We start from the raw sequence: 25,838 nt of genomic DNA on the forward strand, positions 1-25,838 counted from the left end.
ACATTCTGATTGCACAAAACATGTATACATCACAACGAATGGTATGGTTATACACAGCCTTGGCTAGTTTGCCCAATAGATAGCTGGTCTTTTGGGAGAAGACACACAGAATTCAAACTTTTAGGGCTGAGAGATTTCATCAAATCTAAAACCCTTTACTTTACAAATTAGGTTAAGTGAAGAGAACAGCCCAGTTGAAAGGCACACAGCTAATAAACGATAGAATCCAGATCCTTTGCTTTTGGACATTAAGACTACTTTTTGAGTAATACAAGTGTTCAAAAGTGTAAGGGACAATTGGGAAGAATGAATCTAAAAACCAGTCTGGGAAGAAGGGAAGTTCCTAAAGAAGCAGATGTTTGTGGCAACCAACTGCACGACATTAAAAGGAAAACCCTGAAGGCCCAATTGTGGGTACAAAGTGATTAAATTAAGCATATAGTGAAATAGCTTTCTATGCCTGAAATAAACTCTCTCCCTCTATGTGTGTGTCTGTGCCTGTCTGTCTCTCACACACATGTTCTCTGTCTTTCTCTGTCTGTCTCTCCTTGTAGAACTGGGCTCTATCTCATTTATCTTTCCTGCAGAAAGATCTTGAAGTTTAAATTACATCAACATTTCTAAATTCCCAGAAGGACATCTTACGTGGGATATTTTAGGTCTCATCCCTCAAGATTCAGAACGAATCCATAAGGTCTTTCCTGCATCCTCCTCATTCAGCTGAAAATGAGCCCTCCCATTTCCTGAAGACCTCATAAGGAATTCTGTTCCTAGCTTTCCTCTGCTTGCTTCTGGTTTTCTATCTGTCTCCCAGCACATGGTAAGCTCTGTGAAGGCAGAAGTTTTTGTGTTAATCTTTGTATTTTCCCAACATTCAGCATGATGTTTTTTTCCCATAGTCAGTAAGAGTATGTTGAAATGAATTAAACTGTACCAAATTATAACTGAATATGAGAAAACACCAATAGCCTGAAACATGAAAATAAAAGGGGAACATCAATAAGAGCTTTCATCCAACTCAGGCCTGTACATAAAGGCAGCCAGAAGATATTAAGAACAGAAGAAGCATCCTCCTCAGTAAGACAGCAGGAGCTCAAGAGAATGGGCAGGACGTCCACAGTAGTACTGAGACTGAGGAAACCATGGGGACAAAGAACCTGGCCTGGGGGAAGTTTCAGAGGCGAATGAAATCACCAAGCGATGTTCAGACCAGGAAAACATCAAAGGATATGGGGATTCACTGGGGAGCGAAGCGTAGGGACTGGGTACTTCAAACCTGCCAGGGTTCTGGGCACAGAAACATCAAAGGAGGGGAAAGTCAGCTACAGAAACCCAAGGGTGGCAAGGGGTCCTGCAACAAAAACTCAATCCAACTGAGGTCGAAGATATGAGGAAAGAAAAGAAGGCACCAAACGCTATGAAGAAATATTACAGGTCAAAAGAAACCCAAGAAACAAACTCATGAGAAAAGAGAAATTCCACAATTCCAAGCCAAGCATTAAGGCAAATAAACAAATGAATGTATATATACATATGTACAAATACATGTATGTGTGTGTATATATGTATCTATGTATGTATGTATGCATCAGTTACAAGGAATTCAAGAGTAACTGGAAGAAATAAGATGACAGATAAAAATAAAATCATCAATATAACGTCTGAAAGAAAGAATTGGAAGGGAAAAAAACAGCTTATATTAGGAGGAAGAAAACTTTACTCAAGAAATAGACTCTCATGAAATTGGAATGGGCCAAACAAAATTCAAAACTTCTTTGAAACAAGAAATACTAGAACAAAACCAAAAAACAAAAATTAAAGAAAATGTAACATATCTACTGTCAAAAGTAATTAAGCTGGAAAACAGGTGAAGACCATAACTCCCTGAAAAATACTGCCCCCTCTCCCAAAAAAAGCCCAGATACCATATTTCAAGAATAAATAAATGGAAACTGCTATCTATAATCATGAAAAAATGCTCTAAATCACTATTGGTTAGAGAGATGCAAATCAAAATAACTCTGAGGTACCATATCACACCTGTGAGATTGGCTAACATGACAAAACAGGAAAATGATAAATGCTGGAGAAGATGTGGGACAGCTGGAAGACTAATTCATTGTTGGTGGAGTTGTGAGCTGATCCAACCATTCTGGAGAGCAATTTGAAACTATACTCAAAGGGCTATAAAAATGTGCATAGCCTTTAACCCAGAAATACCACTTTTAGGGCTGTATCCCAAAGAGATCATAAAAATAGGAAAAGGACCCACATGTACAAGACTATTTATATCAGCTCTCTTTGTGGTGGCCAAGAACTGGAAATTAAGGGGATGCCCATCAATTGGGGAATGGCTGAACAAGTTGTGGTGTATGAATGTAATGGAATACTACTGTGCTATAAGAAATGACGAACAGGCAGACTTCAGAAAAACCTGGAAAGACTTGTATGAACAGAGGCTGAGTGAAATGAGCAGAACTGGGAGAACATTATACACAGTAACAGCCACAGCGGTGACTGTTTTTGATAGACTTGGCCCTTCTCAGAAATGCAAGGACCTAAAACAATTCCCAAGGATTCATGATGGAAAATGCCATCCATATCCAGAGAAAGAACTATGGAGTCAGAATGCAGAGGGAAGCAGAATACTTTCTTTTTCGGTTTGTTTTTTTCTTTCTCGTGGTTTCTCCCATTCCTTATAATTCTTCTATGCAACATGATTAATGTGAAAATGCATTTAATACGAATGTTTGCGTAGAGCTCATATGAGACTGCATGTCATCTTGGGGAGGGAACAGAGAGGAAGGGAGAGAAAATTTAAAAGTTATGGAAGTAAATGTTGAAAACTAAAAAAAAAAAATTAATTAGGGAAAAAAAGAATAAATGAAAACTGATTTACTCTAGTTTATTTCAGATTTAATATAAATAAAGAACAACTAGAAAACAAAAAGAATCCACCAGTCACCTCTTGAAAGAAACCACTAAATCATAATTCCAAGGATGTCATAGCCGAAATCCAGAGCTGCCGTGTCAAAGAAAAATACTACAAGAAGCCAGAAATAATTCAAGTCTCAAAGGACTACAGTCAGAATCACATAAGACTTGGCAACAACTATTGAAAAAAAGAGAAAATCTAGGAATACAGTGTTCCCAAGGCAAGAAATACAGATTTGGAACCAAAAATAACTTATCCTGAAAGACTGGTTTAATCTGTCCCAGCAAAAAAATAGACTTTTAGTGAAAGACAGGCCTTCCAAGTATTCCAGATGGAAAGATCAAAGCTGAGGTGAAATTGTAAATAGAAAAAACAGGAATCAAGAAAAACTAAAACAGGTAAATCTATTTTAGCGTTGAGAAGGGATTAAAAATGAAGAAATAATGCAATTCTAATAGAAAAGAGACAAGTGTCTATTTAAAATCCTAATTTCTTCAAGGGTTACACAGGGGATTAAATAAAACTGGATCTAGTGGGTATTTCTGTTGTGATTTGGAGATTATAAAGGAGGAAGGAAAAAAAGAAAATTCTAGGAACAACATGGGGAAAGGAGGTATGCAACTTGACACCTTTTTCATATAATTAGAATGCACCAAAAAATAGGAGGGAAACAATTGGGGTGTGGGGGGGGACTTTAGAGCAGATTTCTTCGAGGGTCATGATGTATAGAGAACTGATAAAAATATGGAGGAAGAAGAGCCATTCTCCTGCTGATAAATGGTCTCAAGATACAAATAGGCAATTCTTAAAGAAGGAAAGCAAACTAATCAACGATGACATGAAAAAAATGCCCCAAATCACTTAAGAAAAATGCAAATTAAAACAATTCTGAAGTTCTACCTCACACGCATCAGATTGGTAAAGATGACAAAAACAAAAAATGACAATAACTGGAAGGGCTTTGGGAAGACCAGCATGTTAACAATACTTGGTAATGGTGACATCTGCCCTCCTCCATAAAGGGGAAAAAACCCCATCAATGAAGTATCTAAGGAAAACATACACAAATATCAGAGGAGGGTCGGAGGGCAACACAGGCAATCCTGACAGTTTTGGAACGAATGCGAATTGATTTTTTTAAAAATCAAGCTGTATGTAATAAAATTCTCAGTTTCCTATGACATGATATACTTTTTTTGCTCCTCTTAGTTTATGTTTATCAAGTCCACAAAGACAACTAAAAATTTTAAAGTAGTCGAATAAGTTCATTAAACTGGCATAGATAGCACTAAAAAAGAGTATAAAACAATCCAATTATGATAACTAAATTCCTTGAGTACTAATACCATATAGTTACAAGAATGATTCTTTACTAAAATTCAGTCATACCCTGCCCAACATAAACAATTTTACTAAAAGCATTTCCTAGGATTTTACTTCAAAGTTATATTCCAATGTGGACAAAATCTGGACTGTGGAAAGTACAAAAAACATTTCTCCCTATGTTCATATATGTCCCTGAAACTTTCCTTTTCCAAGCCTGGGACTGGTAAGTTCACATAATGTGTGGGTCCAACTAGGGATCACTCCCACACATATTCCTCCAAGGCTTTGGCTGAGGAGATAAGGGCTAGTAGGGTAGTCACTGAACTGGATTAGAGGAAGCTATGAAGCCCAGTGGATAGAGCACTGGACCCAAATTCTAATCTGCCCTTAGGCACTTTCCAGTTATGTAACCCTGGGCAAGTCACTGCATCGATTTGACTCAGTTTCCACATCTGTAAAACAGAAATAAGAATACACTTACCTTTGCAGGGTCATTTGGACGATTCTCTTCCTCAGCCTCATCACATCCCCACAGTTTTCTCCTTTCTTTTCTGACTCTCTTGGGCTTTGCTGTTTACAAGTACTTAAGAGCCCTGTTACCACAGCGGCAGCAACTAGCAGCACCAATGCAACTAGTACTTTATCTGCATGATCTGGCCCCTAGGTGCCAGTGTCATGAAATAGGCTATAAACTACAGAAAATGAGCAAAACATGCGTGGGAGGAGAGGGGAGAGATTACTTTCCTCGGAGGTGAAATACTTTTTATTCACTGCAGTTGCCCTAGTCTGGTAGAGCTACCACTTTCTAAGTAGTTGGACTTAACACTCCTCACCAGTCAAGACAGGGAAGTGTTTCCCCAAGGGACAGGCTGTTGAGTTTGCCACCATCTAGAATCATTGCATGCCAATGTTTCAAACAATTTAACTGGAGTTGATTTTTTTTAAATAATGGATTAAAGCAGCGGCTCCCAAAGTGCAGTCCCCAAGACCCTTTCAGGGGGTCTGAGAGAGGTGGTGACTATTTTTATAGTAATACCAATTTTGTCGTTTGCCTATTTAAATACTCTTCTCTTTTCCAATCACATTATCTGTGTGAGGCTGAATTTTCTTCATATATACTTTAATAAAAAAAAAAAAAACATTTCACAACAGAATGACTGCAAAACCAGATATAAAAATCCATGTATCTTCTATTAAGTCAGACAGTAAAGATATTTTCAAAAATACATAAAACAACGCTAATCTATTTTTATTTGTTTTGGAAAATATAGTTATTTTTCGTAAAAATATGTTATTGTTTTCACAGTATAACAGATTTACTATTTTAAATGAACTAGTATTTTAAAATTTTACCAATTTTAATTTTATCAACAGATATAACCAACATAAATAAAAGATTTTTGGAATCTACAAATGTAAAAGAATCCTGAGACCAAAAAATTTGAGAAATGCTACGTCATTACCAAGTGATATGAAATTTGTAAAGGACTTAGCATAATGCCTGGCGCACAGTAGGTATTTAACAAATGCTTTTCTCCCTCCCTCCCCTTATTAAAGACTCTACAGCAAAAAAATGATGTTGTTTGGACAACACGATGTGATATATGCCTATGTAGTTCTTAGTCCTTTTTACGTCTTATATCCCCTACCCTTTGGTAGTCTGGTAAAATATAACAACTCTCAGAATAAAGGTTTTATATAACTGATGAAAAATGCTAAATTTTACTTTCTTTAGTGAAAAAATGTAATTTTTTTTTTCTCGTCCAAGAGAAGATCCCCTGAAACCCATCCTTGGACCCAAGATTAATACTGTCACAAAGTATTAGCATACCAAAAATTTGGTGCATACTAAATATGCTTTGACTTAATGAAAAGACAAAAAGATCAGATCTGTCATTAAAGAAAGCAAACAAGCACATTTTTAACTCGAAGTCACTGCTTTACCATAAATCTACAAAGAGATTATTGAGAACTGTCTCAATTTGTAATGAAAAGAAAGACAAAACAGAAAGATTAAAATAAATAAATTGTGGTTATGCCACATGACGCCTGTAGTAGGATGATAAAATGAAAAGACCTTGGTGTTTCATTGTATAGCTTACTGTGAGTCAGTCAGGGTGAGGTGATACCCAAAAAAGCTGTTTTGATCTCAGGCAACATTAATAGACGCAGAGTGTCAGAGCAAGCTACATGACAGTTCTATTGTAGTCTTTTTTGGGGAAGGGCTGTATCTGGACTATCATGTCTAGTTTGGGGTTCTGCATTTTACAAAGGATAGCAATAAGGCAAAGAACGTCCAGAAGGTCATCAAACTGTAAAAACCGGCAAAGATTTTAAAGATTATTGACCCAACTGCCACAGACGAGCCAGCTGAGGACCAGTCACATAACTATTGAGGGTCTGGGGGGGAGTGTGTGTACATGTGTTTGTTACTGGATAGAGGGGGGAGGTCTGAACCTAGGTCTTCCTGACTCCCAAGTCTAAGTTTTTACCTGCTACTGCCTCCACTTAGTAAAAAGTTATACTGTGTGTTCACAACAAGGAATACACTGACAGAAATGGTTAATCTATCATCTGGTTTTAATTTTTATTTTTAAAGTAAGGGATAGTGGGAAGGGAAATACTCATTGAAAATTAAGAGCAATTGAAAGAGTAAAAGTCACCAGGAGAGTTAGGGAACCCAGAATCTTACAATACACTGACAGTTAAAGGAACTGAGAATATTTACCAAGGAGAAGGAAAGACTTTGTGGGGGAGAAGAAGCCTTCAAATATTTGAAAGGTTGTCATGTAAAAGAGGAATCAGATTTGTTTTTCTTGGTCTAAGACCTCAGACCAATGGACTGAAATTACAGGAAGACTGATTTTGGCTCAACATAAGGAGAAACTCCCTAACAAGTGAAGCTATCCAAAAATGGAACAGCCTGCTTCAGGGAATAGTGATTTCCCAATCAGTGGAGGCTTTTATGCAAGGCTGGACAACCAGGAATTACAAAATCTCAAAGCTAAAAAAGACTTCAGAGGCCAACTAATGAAAACAAAACAGGAATTCCCTCCACAAGATTACTGACAAGTGGACATCAAGCCTATGCCTGAAGACCTTCAATGAATGATAAACCACTATCCATTCCTCATTCTACTTTTGGGAATCTCTAATTTTAGAAAATCTTTCCCTATATCAAGTCAAAACCTAGTTCTGCCCTTCTGGGGTCAAGCAGAACAAATTGAATTCCTCTTCTGGATGGAAGCCCTTCAAATTGGGTCAAACACAACTATTTGATGGCCCTTACTAAGGCCTCTCTCTTTTCCAGGATAAAGAGCTCCAATTCCTTCAACCAATCATTTTGGTGTGATTTCTAGCCAAATCATCTTAACCATCCTGGTTATGCACCCCTGTGGACTCTAATTTCTCAATGTCCCTCTTAAACTGTGGTCTGAGTACAGTAGGAGAATACAGCATGACTATCTCCTCCCTCACTTTGGATAATGAACATGAAAAATGTTTTACTATATGTATGTATGTCACTTTATAATAATTTCCTACTACAAAGAAGAACAGTTAAAATCTGCTGACGAGCTGGCCATGTCTGGCAAGGAATACCTCACTCTTCACCCAAGTCCACCATCTCTCTACTGAGGAAAGTATGCTTTATTATCACTTTTCAGGCATCTGAATTAGGTCTGAATTGCATCACTGAATTGGTCTGAATTCTAATGTCTTTAAGTTTTGTAAAAGTCAACGCAGTACTCTACAGCATGCCTGTATCACAATTTGTATTGTTATTTTCTATATGATAAGCACACACTCTGTTTCCAATTTTTTGTTTTTGATACCACAACATATATGGCATATGATATATACGGCAACTTTTCCCTCTGTCTCCAACTTCCTTAGCGTGGGTGCCTAGTGATGGTCTAAGGCTGAGTGCAGGAAATTAATTCAGACTCTTCACTGGAAAGACAAATACTGAAGCTGAAATTTACATACTGTAGCTGTATCATGAGAAAACAGGACTCCCTGGAAAAGACCCTGATGTTGAGAAAGACTGAAAGGAAAAGGGGACAGCAGAGGATGAGATGGATAAATAATGTCAAGGAAGTGACAAGCATGACCTTGGATAAACTTCTGGAGATTGTGTTCGTCCTTCATTGCTGAAGAAGACCAAGCCATCAGAGAAATGATGACTTTGTTTTGAGTGAGGGAGGGCTGTGCAAGGTCATCAGCCTCACTTCTCCTCTGGAGCCATCTGAATCCAGTGACCAGATACTCATCAGGATGACTGGAGATGGCCCAGGATGCACTAGGAGATCTTGGGCCCTTTAGGCCAAGGCCTTTGCAGGTACTCACTTAGGGTGAGGCAATGCCCATTCATTGAATAGGCCTGTTTAAGAAGCAGCCAGGGCATGGCCACTTTAATGAGGCCAAGAAAAGAAAGACATCAGGCCAGGAGGGCCTGGCGTGTGATCCATGGGGTCACAAAGAGTCATATGTCACTGAATGACTAAACAACAATGAAGTGTAGGAACAGAGAGGTGCCTTTTCTACCTTAGCTCCAAATTCTTTTACAGAATAGTTTAACCAATCCATAACTGCGACAATGGTTTATCATTGACCCTATAGACTTCAAAGGAGCTAACTCCTTTCAATGGCATATAACATAAACCAGACACACCTCCACATTTTATATAATTCTTGTTCATGCCTTCCCAGAAATTCTCCAGAGAAGATCTCTCCAATGTGATGACAGCCTTCTCTTTGGTCTTTTAATATTCTGAAGATATTACTACAGCTCTCTATCCATTTATAGCATTGTGCCATTTCCTTTATATGACCCATGTAATTTCTCTTTCTGACAAAAAATATTTGCTGAATTCTATTTTTTGGCTATTCCTTGAGGACAAGTCAACACTGACAATAAGTTGCAATCAACTTAAACCATTCCAGGTATAATTCTGTACAAAATTTTCATTCTTTGGAGAATACAGCGTTCCATCACTCAGAGCCACACATCATCACCAGCAGTACTGGATACCATGCCTTTATAATGCAGCCTAAGAATACATTAGCATTTTTGGCTGCCACATCACACTGTTGATTCATACTGATCCTGCAAGCATTTAAAACTCTTAGATTTTTTTTTTCCCCACATGAATTGTTGTCTAATCACACCTCCCCCATCCCTTCCTTGAATAACTGAGTTTTTTAACCCAAATGCACTTGTCAAGAATATTATAAATGGAATTTGTGTATTGGCTCCAGGTTTGACGAGGTAGCCCTTTCCAATGCTTACAATTCTTTGAATCTAGTCTCAAGGCCTTGCTTTAAATGTCAAGAAAATAAAGCCATTGGTCAAAATGAGAGCACTCCATCTTTCATTAGCAGCTGAATAAAGTAAGTGTTAAAATGACTGTGCCTCTTTAAAAGAGGTCACTGGAGTTATAACCAGAGCACAGGTGATTCTTTCCTAAGATACGCAGGGCAGTAAAATTGTCTGAGTACCTGATGGATTCCTAGGTATTGCTTTATCACCCTGAAAGCTGCAAGGATCTCAAGAGATTTCTTATTATCCTATTGAAGAGTGCCTCATTAACTGGAATCTACTTCTACTGTCATAAAACTGGAATCCTTGGAAGCATAAGTATTCCTCTTGAGACAAACACTGTTAAGTCTGTCTTCAGTCATTTGATTTTTTGATCAATACCATTATTCAGAAGTTGTTAGTTCTCAAACAGAATTTGGTCATTTTGTGTGCTTGACCAGAGGGAATTGTCTCCTCCAAACACGTTAGCTCAAGCAACATATTACAATAGAAGTAGTATCAGAATTGCATCTAAACCGCCTCCAGGTTTCAGAGGGCCATCACTTAGTCCACCACCATCATCTAGTCCACCATTTAGTCTAATCACCTTTGGAAAAGATGATACCTGTAAGAGAAATTATCTGATCTCAATCAGGCTGGATTGGGCCTCTCCTTTTGAGTGCCGCATATGAATGTTGATATAAATGGAAGATTTTGCTTTTTCTTCAATTCACTTTTAAACAACTGACTAGTCTTTTGCAGTGGTGCTTATATCTAATTGTCTAGATTACAACTTGACAATCATACTTCATATTTATCAATAATCCCATTCAACTGAATGATACGTTAATAAAGCAATCCCTGAATGAACATATATGTGTGTTTATATACCTATGTATATATAGATATATAAAATTATCTTTATAGGATAATATATGCTTACTCTGGCAACCTCTATATAGGACTGATCCAGGCAATCCTTTAATTTTTATCCCATTTTTGGCTAAGTACTTATATATCTACACTTATAAATGAATTTTACATTCCATCTTAATAATTCTTCTCCAAAACAATTAGATTTCAGAACAATGATTCAGCCTTGTTTTATTTGGAGGTTTTTATTTCTTCAAAAACAAGTATTACATGTGTCACTCTTTTCTTTGAAAGCTACCTCTACTACCAGAGACAGCATCTTCTTGAGTTCAAATCTGACCTCAGACACAGACTACCCGTGTGACCCTGGGCAAGTCATTTAATCCTGTTTGCCTCAGTTTCCTTATCTGAAAAATAAGCTGGAAAAGGAAATGGCAAACCATTCCAGGATCTTTGCCAAGAAAACCCCAAATGGGGTCACAAGGAGTAGGACACAACTAAAAAACAACTGAACAACGTCTGCTACCAGATCCCTGTGTATAGGCCACCCCTCAAACCTATCCTACGTAGCTCAATTCATAAGTATGCATAAAACATGGGCTAGAATCCCATGAAAGGAAAAAAAGAGCCATTGAGAATGCTCCCTTAGGATATGCTGGCTCATAGTCCATGGACACCGAAGACTACATTATCATAGGAAGATCAAACACTCTTCCACTGAAGGAGGTTTAGAATGCACATCTCATCCCCTTCTAAAACCAGCTGTCTTCCCCCCCAATCCTCCAACTCCTCTATTTTACTGTCAAAGGTACCACTATTCTCAGTCATCCAGGATTATAAGACATCTTTGACTGCTCCCTTTTCTCCAATTCCTCCACAGTATTCACTATGTCCTACAAATTCCTTTTCTAGTTTTTCTCATATTTGTCCTATCATTTCCATTCTCCCTGTCATGATCCTACTCCCTAGTGCCTGAATTATTTTAAGTCTCACTGTTCTCTCCTCCTAGAGTCTGTCTTCCAAACATCCTACAAACCACTGCCAACTTAACTTTCCTAAAATACTATTTTCATGTCACTCTTCAATTCAATTCCCTAACTTAAAAATGTTTATTGACGATAAAATAAAGCATAAACTCCTTAGCATAACATTTAACGCCTCTATTATCTGTCCTCAATCTACTTATCAACCTTATTTCTTACACTTTTCCATCACTTATTCATTAACCTTCCACCCTAGCTAGAGTTCTCCTTCCTGGACTAAAAAATAAACACTCATTACTTGGTCTTGATGAGCACTACCAATTCACTGTACCCAGTATACTTATCTCTCTTTTCTTCCACTCTAAAATATTCTTTATAATTGACTCAAGTCCTATTTCTTCAGTGTCATCTGTACCAAGGAATTTTACTGTCTTCAGTCTACACTGAAGTCTTCCATTTCTGAAACACTTTATATCTGTGTCATTAATTTGGTACTAAATCAAACTATCTGATTATTTATTTAGCTTTTTGTTTTTGTTTCTTATAGAGCCAACTTGATTGTAAAGACTAAGTCATGTATCTCTTTATGTCGCCCACAGTTCCCTAGGTTATGCTCACAATGGGTGATCAATGAATTGTGGCTATCCACTGATTCCATTTCTGGAAAACCTGAGTATTTTGGAGATGATGTCCTTGGATTCAGGAAAAGACCAGGACATATTATCAACCTACATGAAAAATGAGAGGCAAGATTCTATTGGAAGTCCTTAGGAAAAACCCTTTTTGCAATTTTTGTCTCTTGCTTTCCTAAGGTTAATTTAAGTAGGGTTCCAGACTCTAAAAATATTTAATGTAATATTTCTGAACTGAAAAATTTTACCCCACCCACCAAACCCAAGAAAAAGTTCAAGTGTGATTTGAAGACAAGTAAAATCAAAATTAAGTTATTATGAGCCATCTGAACACAGAGAAATATCTATCATTGATATGGGGATAACTCATTTTTTAAAAGTAGTTCAAATGAAATTTGCATATCATTTTTTAACTACTGCCTCTCTTTGATTTTTTTTTATACTGGCATTTAAGAGCCTATAAAAGGAGTTTATTGTGAAGAACTAATGGAGATATATGATATGACATTTTTGTTTGTTTTCAATCAGCCAAACTCATCCAAGAAATTTTGAGTAATCTTCATAGTTTCCAGCACATAAAGCCAATACAGTTAATATTTATTTTTAAAGGACTGAAAATCTGCAGGCACTAATAGGATATTAATTAGGCAAAAAGAATTCCATTTTATATATACTTTCACTTACTCAGGAGCAAATGAAGGCAAGTTCCCAATTTTCTCTGGATTTTGCTTTTAGGCCAGTTTTCTATCTTCAATTACCTGCCAACAGCAAAAAAAAAAAAAACCCACAAAGTTTTAGTAAAATAGCCTTAAAACAAATTCATAACTACCCCATAATCAAAAAAATTCTGAATTTCATTTTTGTGAAGAACCTAAATTCACTGCAAAACTCTTAACTTATACAGTAGAACCACCACCATGCCTTGTTCTTAAAAATCTGGACCCCCTTTTAAAATAAATAATGACAATATAGCAGAACTTTTGTGGTAGAAAAGAATTGAAAATACAGTACATACCCATCAAACTGACTACCAACCAATTTGTAGTCGGAACACAATAAAATATTGCTCTGCTTTAAGAAACAATGCACATGATCAACAGAGAGAAGCAAGGAAATACATATCAACTGATACAAAGTAAATACAACCAGGAAAACAATAGACACAACTGTAGCAGATTAACAAACAACAAAGCAATTAAAACCGAATAATGAACAAACCAGGCCACACGTGAGAGATCAGAGAAGATATTGCCTCCCTCTCATGCCCTACACGCATTCCTTTGTAGAGGTAGGAGATCATGAGCATGGAACACGGAATATAACATGAGATTTTTCAGATATATTGTTTACCCTTGGATAACTTTTTTTGTCTGTTTTTTATTATAAAAGATAATTTACAGAAAGGGTGTGGGATACAATGGAAAGATACTCCAAAGGACTGCAAGTGAAGAAGAAATACAATCATACAGAACTGACCCAAGAGCCAGAATCTCCACTAAAAACAACTAAAAGAAAGAGATCACGGGACTCTGATGTGTTGGAGAAAGAAGAGATTGTGGAGAGTATCTCTACAGGCATCTCGGAGCACATGATCTGGGCTGACACTAATATTCAAAGTGGCAGTCCTCTGGAAGAACTGAAGGTAGTCCCTTTTACTGTCTATCCACAGAGACAATAGTATAATATGATTTTCTGTTACCCAAAGTTTCCAGTAATCTGAGTCTTACCTCAGCCACAAAAAGACCAGAGGTTGATTAGAGAAAGACGCAAATGTAAATTTAGGAAGACAGCTCAACTTCAGCTTAAATATTAGGAATTGTCTTAATTGGGAGACTTGTAGCAATTGTCACTGAACTCATAACTTTTTGGAGCCCAGGGGAAACAGCAGTGTTGGTACCCATTATAATTTCATTCTCCTCTATTCTTAACATACAGATAAATAAAATGCAACGTCTCTCTCTCTCTCTCTCTCTCTCTCTCTCTCTCTCTCTCTCTCTCTCTATATATATATATATATATATATATATATATATATGTACACATGTATGTAAGAATGAATGCCCTATCTGTAGAAAACAATACAACTATCCCTTAATGCAAATAGCATTTGCATATAGTTAAATATTGTACATATGAGATTATGAGGTATAAAGTAAGATTGTAAGATTCAGTCCCACTTACAGAAAAATATCCCCAAGGTGAGCAGACTGAGAACTTTCAATGAGCAAAAGAGGATATGCCTGGTATCTTATGAAGAATTATATTTAGTCAAGCAGTGCTATACAGACCGAGAATCATAATCCCTGCCATCATTGAGAATTCCATGCCACACTATTACAAGAACAATTTGAAAACGTATTTTCAAAATCCTCTACAACGTGGCAGGAACAGTCTCATTTGCTTCTAGGGCTCTGCTCAATTCATTAAAAAAATTTTATATCTATATCTATATCTATATATCTATATCTATATCTATATCTATATCTATATATCTATATCTATATCTATATCTATATATCTATATATATAGATATATATATATATAGATATAGATATATATATATATCTCAGTCCTACATCTATCCAGATCAAGACTAAGACTGGTTACTGATGCTTGAAGGAAGCACATGCTAATAAGTTGTTGCTGATCTCTTATCAGATGCTCTTTCTGGTTTCAGCTCCACCATCACCATCTCTACACCCTCCACCCAGTAAGCTCATCACCATGGAGAATGCTTCTTCATTGGTAATCACATCTCATCAGTGATTTCAGTTGCTTCTAACTCTCTGATTACAGGGTTAGAATGTGGAACAAAAAACTCCTCCCAAAGCCTTTCTTTATAGAGCTCAGCCAACTCTTCCCTTCCCATGAGCTGCTCTACCTGGTTTTGACTTCAATATCATCATTCCCCTGTATTACCCTTTCCTTTTCAGGGGAGGGGAGGAAGTGTCTTCCTCCATTTAATTTGTAAACTCCTAGAAAAAAGGGACCTTTTATTTGTATTCTCAGCCCTTAGCACAGTGACTTGCACAGAACTGTGCTTAATAAATGACATATTATATTGTGTTGCGCTGTGCAGTGGGTATTGTTCTGCTAACATGGACCTGTGGTTGTAGATAGAATATAGTATCCTGAACACCTGAAATATACAGTACTTCTGAGTAAAGGCAAAAGAGCACACAGTACAACATATCAGAGTAATCTATTTAAAAAAAAAAAAGACAAATCTCTATATGTACATTACATGGTATCTGTTACTGTACTTACTATATGGCCTTACACTAATTGTTTTCATTGCTGTAAGGGCTCATTTACCACATTTTTAAAGAAGGAAGTCAACTAGCTCCCTTTAAGGTAACGAATATCGAAGGACACAACTCTCCCTTAGGCAGGATTCTTTATAAACCTCTTCTTCGGATGCCACTGCTGCGGCTTAGCTCGCTCAGCCATTTACTATCATTTGATCTCCGTCGCCCTCCCCTATTCTCACTCACCCCCATTGCCAGAGAGATAATGAATACGCATGAATTTGTACTACGTTTGTAACTTTTACAATGTAAAACCAGAACCATAAAATTAAAGCAATCCAAAATAATAGGAATGACAAGCCACTGATGCCAACTACTTTTACATTTCAATGATATATTAGTTATAAATAATATTTATTCTTGGCAGAACTTCAGACTTGCAAATGAATACATTTCTTGCCGATTATGCTTGCAAAATATATGTATACACACTGTTGTTCGCATACATTGTTTTACTGATCATTTCTTTTGTGCAATTAATGAATCCATCATGTTCTTTGTATCACATAGTCAGTGACATAAAATTATGAATAAGCTCTTTATTCAAACTACAAGAGGCTATACAAATTCCATGTGGAAATAAAGTGAATTTTACAGATAGAGTTTCTATTTAAAGATTATTTCCTACATGCAAATCTTACTATAAAAAGTAATAATATGAGTCAATCGATTCCATAAGATATAATTTATTTATTCCATAAGATATATTTAGCTAGACTTAAGTCTCACTGAGGGAATCCTAGGTATCACACATAGAATTTTAACAAGTTATCATATCTTATAAGAATTCAGATGAATACAATGGTCAATCTTAACTCCAGAGAGCTGGTGATGGTATGTATCTCCATCTTCTCTGGAATGAAATACTGAAATACAGGGGAAAAAAAGGTATATGCTGTCAGACATGGTCAAACTGCCTTTGCTTATCAGCACTTTCACGATCCTCTTCAAGAACGAAGGACAAACACAACAACAACAACAACTTTTTTTTTATTATAACGTTGGAGTCCTTTGTGGTTGAGGAAGAAAGTGGTATCAGAAAATGACTGTGATGTTAAAAAAAAAATCACTTTTCTTCCTTTCCATCTTTTTTAAACATTCAACTGAGGATAAAAGAGGAAGTTGTATCATCACAGAACTACACAGAAGGGGAAAAAGTATGTGTAGACCATGTAGCAAAAAATGATGGATGGTGGGCATACTGAGAAGTCCCTTTAGTGCAAATAATTAATTCCCTGAACTGGTCACATTATTCATATTCACACTTACTCAAAATTATAATTATGTGAAATATGGTAAGTGGTTCCAGCCCAATGGAAATATGCAGTGCAAACTTTCAGGAGATTCCTTGCTTGAACTAATCAGGACCTGGCCTTACTCTATTGGTCTTCATAAAATGTCAAGACAAACAGAAATAAGCTTTCCAGCATATGGGACAGATTCCACTGTTCTTCTCCCTTGAGGATTTACCGGAAGACATAGACAAGAGTTGTACAAAATGGTGAGACAGATGGATTGCAATCTGCATCCCTGGAGGAAGGACCACACACAAAGAGATCACAGATCTACTGAGCTAAGATTTCCAAATGAATATTTCTCTTTCTAAACTTTCATAATTAAACTTCTATATTACTTCACAGTTCTAAATAAGTTTTAATGTAATCTTTATTAAGGAAAATATCTTAAGGATTAAAGACAATGAATGAATCAAATAGAGCTGATTAGTAATTTTTCTCACAATACGCAGCTAATTTTTAAGTGAAAAGTTATTAAAATAAATTTGCACAGCTATAAAGCCAAATGTTTCCTAAGAGCCTAAATAATCCTTATGCTATGGTACTAATTGGTTTTCTAGTTTACAGATGAGTAAACGCATCACAAGGTACTGAGGCACTTTGAAAAGAACCCTAAATAATCTGTTCTGAATCTTGAAAAGTCCTGCCTCTCCACAATCTGCACTGAATATTAAACAAGATTTTAAATATAATTATAAAATACATTATTTATGTCCGAATTCATGCTCAAAATTCTCAAATACCATATGTTTATACAGTGTTCATATTTCAGTTTCTTTTCCAAGGACATATGCAAAAAATGTCTTACTCACCCTATATCTAGAAAGGTCAACTGTATGGTTTTCAATTTAATTTATCATTTGGTGAACAAATTTTTTAAAACAATGTAAATAAATTCAAAACACCTCTTCTATTCAGCTTAAATAAGATAAAAATTTGTAAAGCATTAGCCTAGAATCTAGCACACAGTAGGAGTTTAATAAAAGTGTAGTTCCTTTACTGCTTCATTAAACTGCCAAATTCATATATTTACATATTTTACAAGTATGATAAATCAGAACAGGAATTAATGATGCTAACAAATAAAAAACAATTAGCAAGCACCAATACCAAATAAATTAGGATCCTCGAAATATTCCTAAAGCTAGCTTCAGGAATTAGTCAACAAACATATCATTTGCATTTCATGTTTTCATTTCACAGGTATTATATTTCACCCCAGGGAACTCAGTGCTTACAAGTCAAAGGCAGAAAGCATTAACAAAGTTGATTAAACGATCAACTCTGGGAAAATAAGTAAAAAGGAAAGGAAAACTTGACTAATGTGTTTATTGTTTTTCACAGTCACAGACCCAGGGTTCTTAACTTTTTTGTGGGTCATGGACATCTTAACCAGTCTCAGGAGGCTTATGGAGTTCTTCTCAACATGTTTTGTTTTCATTCTTCAAACTTTAAAAATTGAAAGAAATTATAAGTTTACTGGAGAGCAGTGAAAATATGGATCTTTTCCATGAAAAAACTGAACCCAAAGGACCCTTTAACCTAGCAATATTACTGTATTGTACCCCAAAGAGATCAAAGGAAAAGGACCTATACATACAAAAAATATTTATAGCAGCTCTTTTTGTGATGGCAAAAGATTGGAAATTGAGGGGACATCCATCAACTGGAAAATGCCTGGACAAGTTGTGGTATATGATTATGATAGAATACTATTGTACTAATAAAAGATGAGTAGGATGATTTCAGAAAAACTTATGAAGACTTCCATGGACTGATACAAAGCGAAATGAGCAGAATTAGGAGAACACTGTACACAGTAACAGCAATATTGTACAATGACCAACTGTGAATGACTTAGCCATTCTCAGCAACACAATGATCCAAAACAATTCTGAAGTTGTAACGAATATATATTAATTAACTCCTTATGATTGGGCTCATGGATTAGTTACCTAAGCTAATTTACAATTCAGTATCAAACTATAAGGTTTTAGAGCTAGGGAAAAAAAACAAAACTTATTTGGAGGAAAAAAGGTTAAGAACTCAAAAAGAAATAATAATAAAACGTGATAAGGAAGAAGGACTAGTAAAACAGAAATCATAAAAACTATTTAATACTGGCTAATAATTTTCAGGTTGATGGATGGAAGATTGGTTTCACAAGACCCAGAAGTAATCAAACATGGTAATATAGTATTCTATAGACTCAAAGACCTCTTCCCTCCAACTCTTGGAGTAAGAACTAACTATAACAAAAACTGTTAGAAAAACTAAAAAGCAGTCTAGTAGAAATTAGGTTTAGACCAACCGAGACCAACCAAGTGCTAGGCACTGTGTTAAGTGCTACAGATACAAAAAAAGACAAAAGACAGACAGTCCCTACCAGCAATCTAAAGGGAGAGACAACATGCAAACAAATCCATACAAAGCAAGCTATACACAGGATAAAATAGGAAATAACAGAAGAAAGTCGCTAGAATTAAAGGGGGTTCGAGAAGGCTTCCCGAAAAAAGTGGGATTTTGGTTGGGCAATTAGGAAGGAAATACCTTTAATTATGGATGGGAGAAGAGTTCCTGACCAAACAAGGGGGAGAAAATATCATGAGAGAAAACGGAACTTTTTATTATTACTATTACCTAAAACATGAAAAGGGTTTTGGTTTAGTTTTTTGGTAAAACAGGATGAATACAGGGATAATTAGAAGAGAAAAAACTAACTGGGAAAAATGTCATGCAAGTTTCTCTGATTAAGATCTAATGGCCAAAATATGAGAAAGAGAAGAGAGAGAAAGAGAGAGAGAGAGAGAAAGAGAGAGAGAGAGAGAGAGAGAGAGAGAGAGAGAGAGAGAGAGAACAAGAATCATCCCCAACAGATAAATGATCAAGACATGAGCAAGTAGTTCTCATAGGAAGAAAAGCTATAAGCTACATGAAAAAAACTTGTTCAAAATCACTGCTAAAAACAACTCTGAGGTTACATCTCATATCCATCAGGTTAGAAAAAATAATAAAGGAAAATAACAGTTGTTGGAAGGGATATAAGAGGAAAGAAGGACTAAATGGACTCTTAGTGTGGTTATAGAGTGGTCCATTTATTTTAAAAAACAATTTATAAGTAACTAAAAAGTCATTAAAATTATACATATTTCAGAAAAAAGATCAAAACTGAGAAAGACTCACATTTATAAAAATGCTTCCTTATAGCAGGCCTTTCTGTGTTGTCAAAATACTGGAAGCAGAGTAGGGGTTGGGAGAGGGAGGAGTTCTTCGATTGGGTAATGCGTAACAAATTACGATAGCGCTCCTCATTCTCCATCCATCCTCACTGCGATCAGAGTTCTAAAATATTTCCAAGTTGTTTTTCTTTACAATGCCATCACTACATAAATGGTTCGATTCTGTTTTCTTAACTCTGCATCAGTTCAGACAGGTCTTCTCAGTTTCCTCTAAAATGGAAGGCTAAAACTTTTTACAAGGTCTAAGTAGAATTTATGTTTTAAGTTAGGGTTGCAATAGATGACCTCTAAATACCCTCCAATTCTGGGATTTTATGCAAAGATATCACTCCAAATTTTACAACAGAATACCGTAAGTGGAATGATCTCTAAAAAATCCAAACTATTTCAGCAAAGTAAATTTCTGACATAAGCACTTGGCTCTATTTCTAAATTAATCCAACTAATTAAATTAATTAATTAAATTACTCCAAAGGGCATTTTTAAAAATTTACATAAATGGCTTTGACTTTCATCTGTTGCATATAACTAAGAGTTAAAGGTTCCATCATACGGGACTCTAATTAAATATACACTCAGACTCGTATCTGAATCATGTGCATAACTTTTTTTTTAAACAGGTAAAGGGGTTAAACCAGGAGCTCTTTGTACTTAAATTCCAGGGAGCAGTCCTTAGCACCAATCCCATGCTCAATCCCACCAAAAGCCAATGCTTTACAACACAAGCTCATGAACACATGACTTATACCCCCACCTCCCTAAGAACCTTCTGTCAACATGTTCAAAATCCAGTTTCCTAGGGACCACTTGGGCACGAAAGCAGACTTGCTATCTGTTTCATCGAGAACACAGCAGCATAAAAAACATTCCTACCTTCCTTCTTACTTTCAAAAGTATTCCTGTTTAGGAAAGGCTTCACTTTATGCCTAATTTTTCCTATTCTATCTTCAACATACCTGTGCTCAGAAGACAAGAAAAGACGTGAGGAATCACAAAACCCAACATGGGAAAGCTCTTTTCATAGAAAAGAGAAAACATATTCATATGAAAATCTGGCAAAAATTATCAAAATGTTTCTGTATTTATGTACATCTCCTCTCTAGACTATTCTCTGTCCTGACTCCAGTGGAGAGCTTGTATGGTCCAATAGATGCATATGTACGCACATGTTTATATGAGTGTATATATGCATGTATGTTACAGGCAGCACTCCATCATTCTGGGGACAGCAGACAGGGCTAACATTAATAACTGAAAGACAAAAGTTAATTCCAAGGACTGATTTCTGTTTTAACCATTTTTCAGAGTCAGCAAAGAATAGCCATATTCTATGTAAAAGGGACTCATTTGAGTTTTACCTTCGAGTTTCATGGAACTTTTGATAGCAGTGCAATGGGAGTAGTTAATAATCCCTAAAACTGAATTAGAGCCTAAAAAACTGGAAGTCAGCTCTACTGAGTTTCTCCCCTTCTAGAAGCTACCTGTATAGCATGTCAGACAAAGTACTGCTTCATAGGCACAACTTGTGTACAAATAATTTATTTCAAGGTGGAGTGAGGGAAGTCATCCTCTACACAAAGAAATTTGACTGCTGAATTGACATTTTAAGAAGCTACAATTAGGTTTTGCAGCTATTTGTAAAACAAAGCATCATAAAATTGAAAAAGAAAATTGGATGAACAGGAGGTGTACATACAAAGCAGTGCATACAATTTATACTTCTTTGAACTTTTAAGGTTTGTTTTCCCTGGTCAGAAGATTCACAGACAATGTAGCTACGTTCATTCTACATTTCTGCAAACTTTTACCTCCATTTTCCTTTTGCTATATAAATTAATCAATTTCCCAAATGATTAGACATGGTCTTTCTTCTCATCCTTTTACCCTACCTCCTTTATTGCAAAAATCAACCTCAAAAACAACCACATACTTGAACCAACAAAGGTTTGTGGACTTTCATCTAGGCAATGAATGAGTTAGAATTATTTGGATTATGAAGGTGTCAGATGAGGAAAGTCTGAAAGCAAAAATCAGTAGTTTCAGTACTTTGAACAATGTCATCACTTGATTAGTTTCTAACTGAGGGGACTGCAATTTACTAGGAGACAGTGAATTATGGATTAATGTCAGTTTCTTCATTTATAAGATGGGTATGATATCAGTAAGTGTCCACCTCAGAATACTGTTGTGAAGAGCAAATAAAGCGACGAGTTGGAAGTGCTTTACAATTTGACAGGTAAAAGTTGGTAGTTGCTTGTTTTCATGTTTACTACTATTGTTACCTAGATTTTCACCTGGGAAGAACACTACTGAATAGGTAATAAGTAATCAGGAGATCACAAATACAGGAAAGTTAAGTCTAAGGAGTTTAAACATTGGGATGGGTGCAGATATTTATCTATATTGTAGGGCAATCCAATTTATGAAGTTTTATTCTGAAGGAAAGCTGAATTATCCTTACAACAAAACTGTGAAGTAGGTGATACAAGAGGAATTATCCCCATTTAACAGGTGAAGGTATTTAAATTGAGAGAAGTTAAGTAATTTGCCCATGGTTACATACTTAAGCTAGAACTTAAGCCTCCAAATCCAATGCTCTTTCTACCCTGGCAGGCTGTCACGCAGGAGATACTCAGTAGTATCTGCTGAACGACAATTAAAAACATGAGATAATTTTGAAAACAGAGGGGCACACACAGATATATTGGGTTAAAGAGGTAGGGAAGATAGGGGTATGGAGGAGAGAGAGAGAAATGTCTATGTCTGCAGCTGTAGCTTTACCTCTATCCCTCTCTACAATTTCATCTTTTCTACATTCCATTCTTTTGACTCCTTTCCCCTAAGAAGCTTTTTTGAGGAAGAAATGGGAAGAGAATTAAGAGCCATGCAAGAAAATCAGGAAAAGCGAGGCAACACCTTGCTAAAGGAGACCCCCAAAAAATGCTTAAAAAAAATAACACCTTGAAAAATAGGCTAACTCAATTGGCAAAAGAGGTCCAAAGAGCCAATGAGGAGAAGGATTTAACAATCAGAATTAGGTAAATGGAAAAGGAGGTTAAAAAGCTCACTGAAGAAAATAGTTCTTTTAAAATTAGCTAATGAATTTATGAGAAACCAAGATATTACGAAACAAAACCAAAAGAATGAAAAAATGAAATGTAATGTGAAATATCTCTTTGGAAAAATGACTGACCTGGAAAAATAGATCCAGGAGAGACCATTTAAAAATTATGGGACTACTTGAAAGCCATGATCAAAAAAAGAGCCTAGACATCATCTTTCATGAAATTATCAAGGAAAACTGCCCTGATATTCTAGAACCAGAGGGCAAAATGAATATTAAAAGAATCCACTGCTCACCTCCTGAAAGAGATCCAAAAAGAGAAACTCCTAGGAATATTGGGGCCAAATTTCAGGGTTCCCAGATCAAGGAGAAAATATTGCAAGCAGCTAAAAAGAAACAATTCAAGTATTGTGGAAATACAACCAAGATAACATAAGATCTAGCAGCTTCTACATTAAGGGATCAAAGAGCATGGAATATGATATTCCAGAAGTCAAAGGAACTAGGATTAGAACCAAGAATCACCTACCCAGCAAAACTGAGTATAATACTTCCGGGGAAAAATAGTCATTCAATGAAATGGAGGACTTTCAAACATTCTTGATGAAAAGACCAGAGCTGAAAAGAAAAATTGACTTTCAAACACAAGAATCAAGAGAATCACGAAAAGGTAAACAGGAAAGAGAAATCACAAGGGGCTTACTAAAGTTAAACTGTTTACATTCCTACATGGAAAGATAATATTTGCAACTCTTGAAACTTTTCTCAGTATCTGGGTAGTTGGAAGGATTATACATACACACACACACACACACACACACACACACAAAGAAAGACAGAGAGAGAGCACAGGGTGAATATACTAGGAAGGGATCATATCTAAAAAAATAAAATTAAGGGGTGAGAGAGGAATATATTGGGAGGAGAAAGGGAGAAATAGAATGGGACAAATTATCTCTCATAGAAGAGGCAAGAAAAAGCTTTTCCAATGGAGGGGGAAAAGGGAGGGAGGAGAGAGGAAAAAGTGAAGCTTACTTTCATCACATTTGGCTAAAGAAGGAATAACATGCACACTCAATTTGGTATGAAAATCTATCTTACACTACAGGAAAGTAGGGGAGAAGGGGATAAGCAGGGTGGGGGGATGATGGAAGGGAGGGCAATGGAAGGAGGGAGCAATTTGAAGTCAACACGCTTGGGGAAGGACAAGGTCAAAAGAGAGAATAGAAGAAGAAATGGGCAGCAGGATAGGATGGAGGGAAATGGAGTTAGTCTTACACAACACGACTATTATGGAAGTCATTTGCAAAACTACACATATATAGCCTGTGTTGAATTGCTTGCATTTTCAGTGGGGATGGGTGGGGAGGAAGGAAGGAAAAAAAGTTGGAACTCAAATCTTTAGGAAAAAATGTTGAGAATTGTTTTTGTGTTCCACTGGGAAATAAGAAATATATTTAAGGGAGTATAGAAATTTATCTTGTCCTACAGGACAAGAGAGAAGATGAGGATAAAGGAAAGGAGGGGTATTAGTAGGGAGGGCACATTGGGGGAAGGGGCAATCAGAATGCAAAGTGTTTTGGGGTGTGGGAGGGGGGAGGGGGAGAAAATTCGGAACTCAAAATTTTGTGGAAATGAATATTGAAAACTTACAATAAATAAATAACTATAAAAAATACAAAAAAAAAGCTTTTTCCTTCAAGAACACACATCTGATTTCATCATGGGAATCAATTTAAAAGGAGACTCAATACATGGAATTTAATTTTAAGGACAATTTTGCATAGAATATACTTATTTTATTGAGGATTACCACCACAGTACTTGAAAAGTGTAGAGTTTTTACTACCATGAAAAGAAAGAGGAAACAATCACCTTTTTTTTTCATAAAGGCAAAGTTTCCCTTATGTTGCAGCACATTTCATAATATTTTAATAACCACCATCTACATTTGTATGGTGTTTCCTGCTTTTCAAAGTTCCTTTACATCTGTTATCTCCTTTTGATTCAAAGCTTTTTGGCAATATGGGTGTAGAACACATTCAAGACTACTGGAATATAGTATTAAAAGAGATGAACTACTCATCTATTCTTATTCCTGTGTAAAATGAAATCTAGGTGTTTTCTAAGAGCTGCTAAGCCCTAGACCATGCGTTCTCTTCCTGGGATCCACCATTAATATTTTTTAGAATATTCTGATAACTGTTTTCAATATTGGCTTCACATTTTGTTTTCTATGTATTTTATTTTATGCCATTAAAAACATTCTTCTGAGAAGGAGTGCATAAGTTTCACCAAACTGCCGAAGTGATCTATTACAGAAAAGAATAAGAACACCCCTACTTCAGATTTTAAAGAAGGACAAATATCCATGGTTTTAAGAAATCAATCATTAGAATTATTTTTCTGTAATTTTTTTTTCCCGGAAATACCCCCTGAAAAAGGAATTAACGGCCAAGTGTCTGTATAATCCCACTGATTAAAGACAATTAACAGAGTCTAAAGGAAATAAAAATCCCCAAAGAGGTTGTCATCCCACTACAAAGATTTCAGCAAATAGGCCAGGTCAAAGGACGCAGAATGACCACATTCACGGGCTAGTGAAGAGATTAAGGCAGTAATAAAATCAAGATGGGAGGGTATAGAGTCGTTAACACCAGATAGACTGAAGAGAATACACTACTGTAGGTTCTTATATATGGCCTCAGTTTCCTCTCCTACACAGAAAACACAGACAGAAATCATAACCAGCTGCTTTTTTATACCATCTAACCTGTAAAATTTAGAACCATATTTATTCTTGATGTGATTCTACAGGGACGTTTTGGTACAATAAACACACCATGAAATTGTGAAGAGCCTATTCCAATAAGTAGTAGGTGG

The 25,838-nt window shown here is 36.1% G+C and overlaps 1 protein-coding gene across 3 annotated transcripts in view; it reads right to left on the reverse strand.

The window, feature by feature from the left end:
- Positions 1 to 25,838, reverse strand: part of TBL1X (transducin beta like 1 X-linked) — a 381,972-nt gene that overhangs the window by 244,284 nt on the left and 111,850 nt on the right. For all 3 annotated transcript variants that reach the window (XM_072614421.1, XM_072614422.1, XM_072614423.1), the window contains one exon: positions 12,733 to 12,806. The gene's annotated coding sequence lies outside the window, so the exon portion shown is untranslated. The remainder of the gene's footprint in view (positions 1 to 12,732; positions 12,807 to 25,838) is intronic.

Source organism: Notamacropus eugenii, chromosome 5 (assembly GCF_028372415.1).
Source record: "Notamacropus eugenii isolate mMacEug1 chromosome 5, mMacEug1.pri_v2, whole genome shotgun sequence".
Taxonomy (NCBI): Eukaryota; Metazoa; Chordata; class Mammalia; order Diprotodontia; family Macropodidae; genus Notamacropus; species Notamacropus eugenii.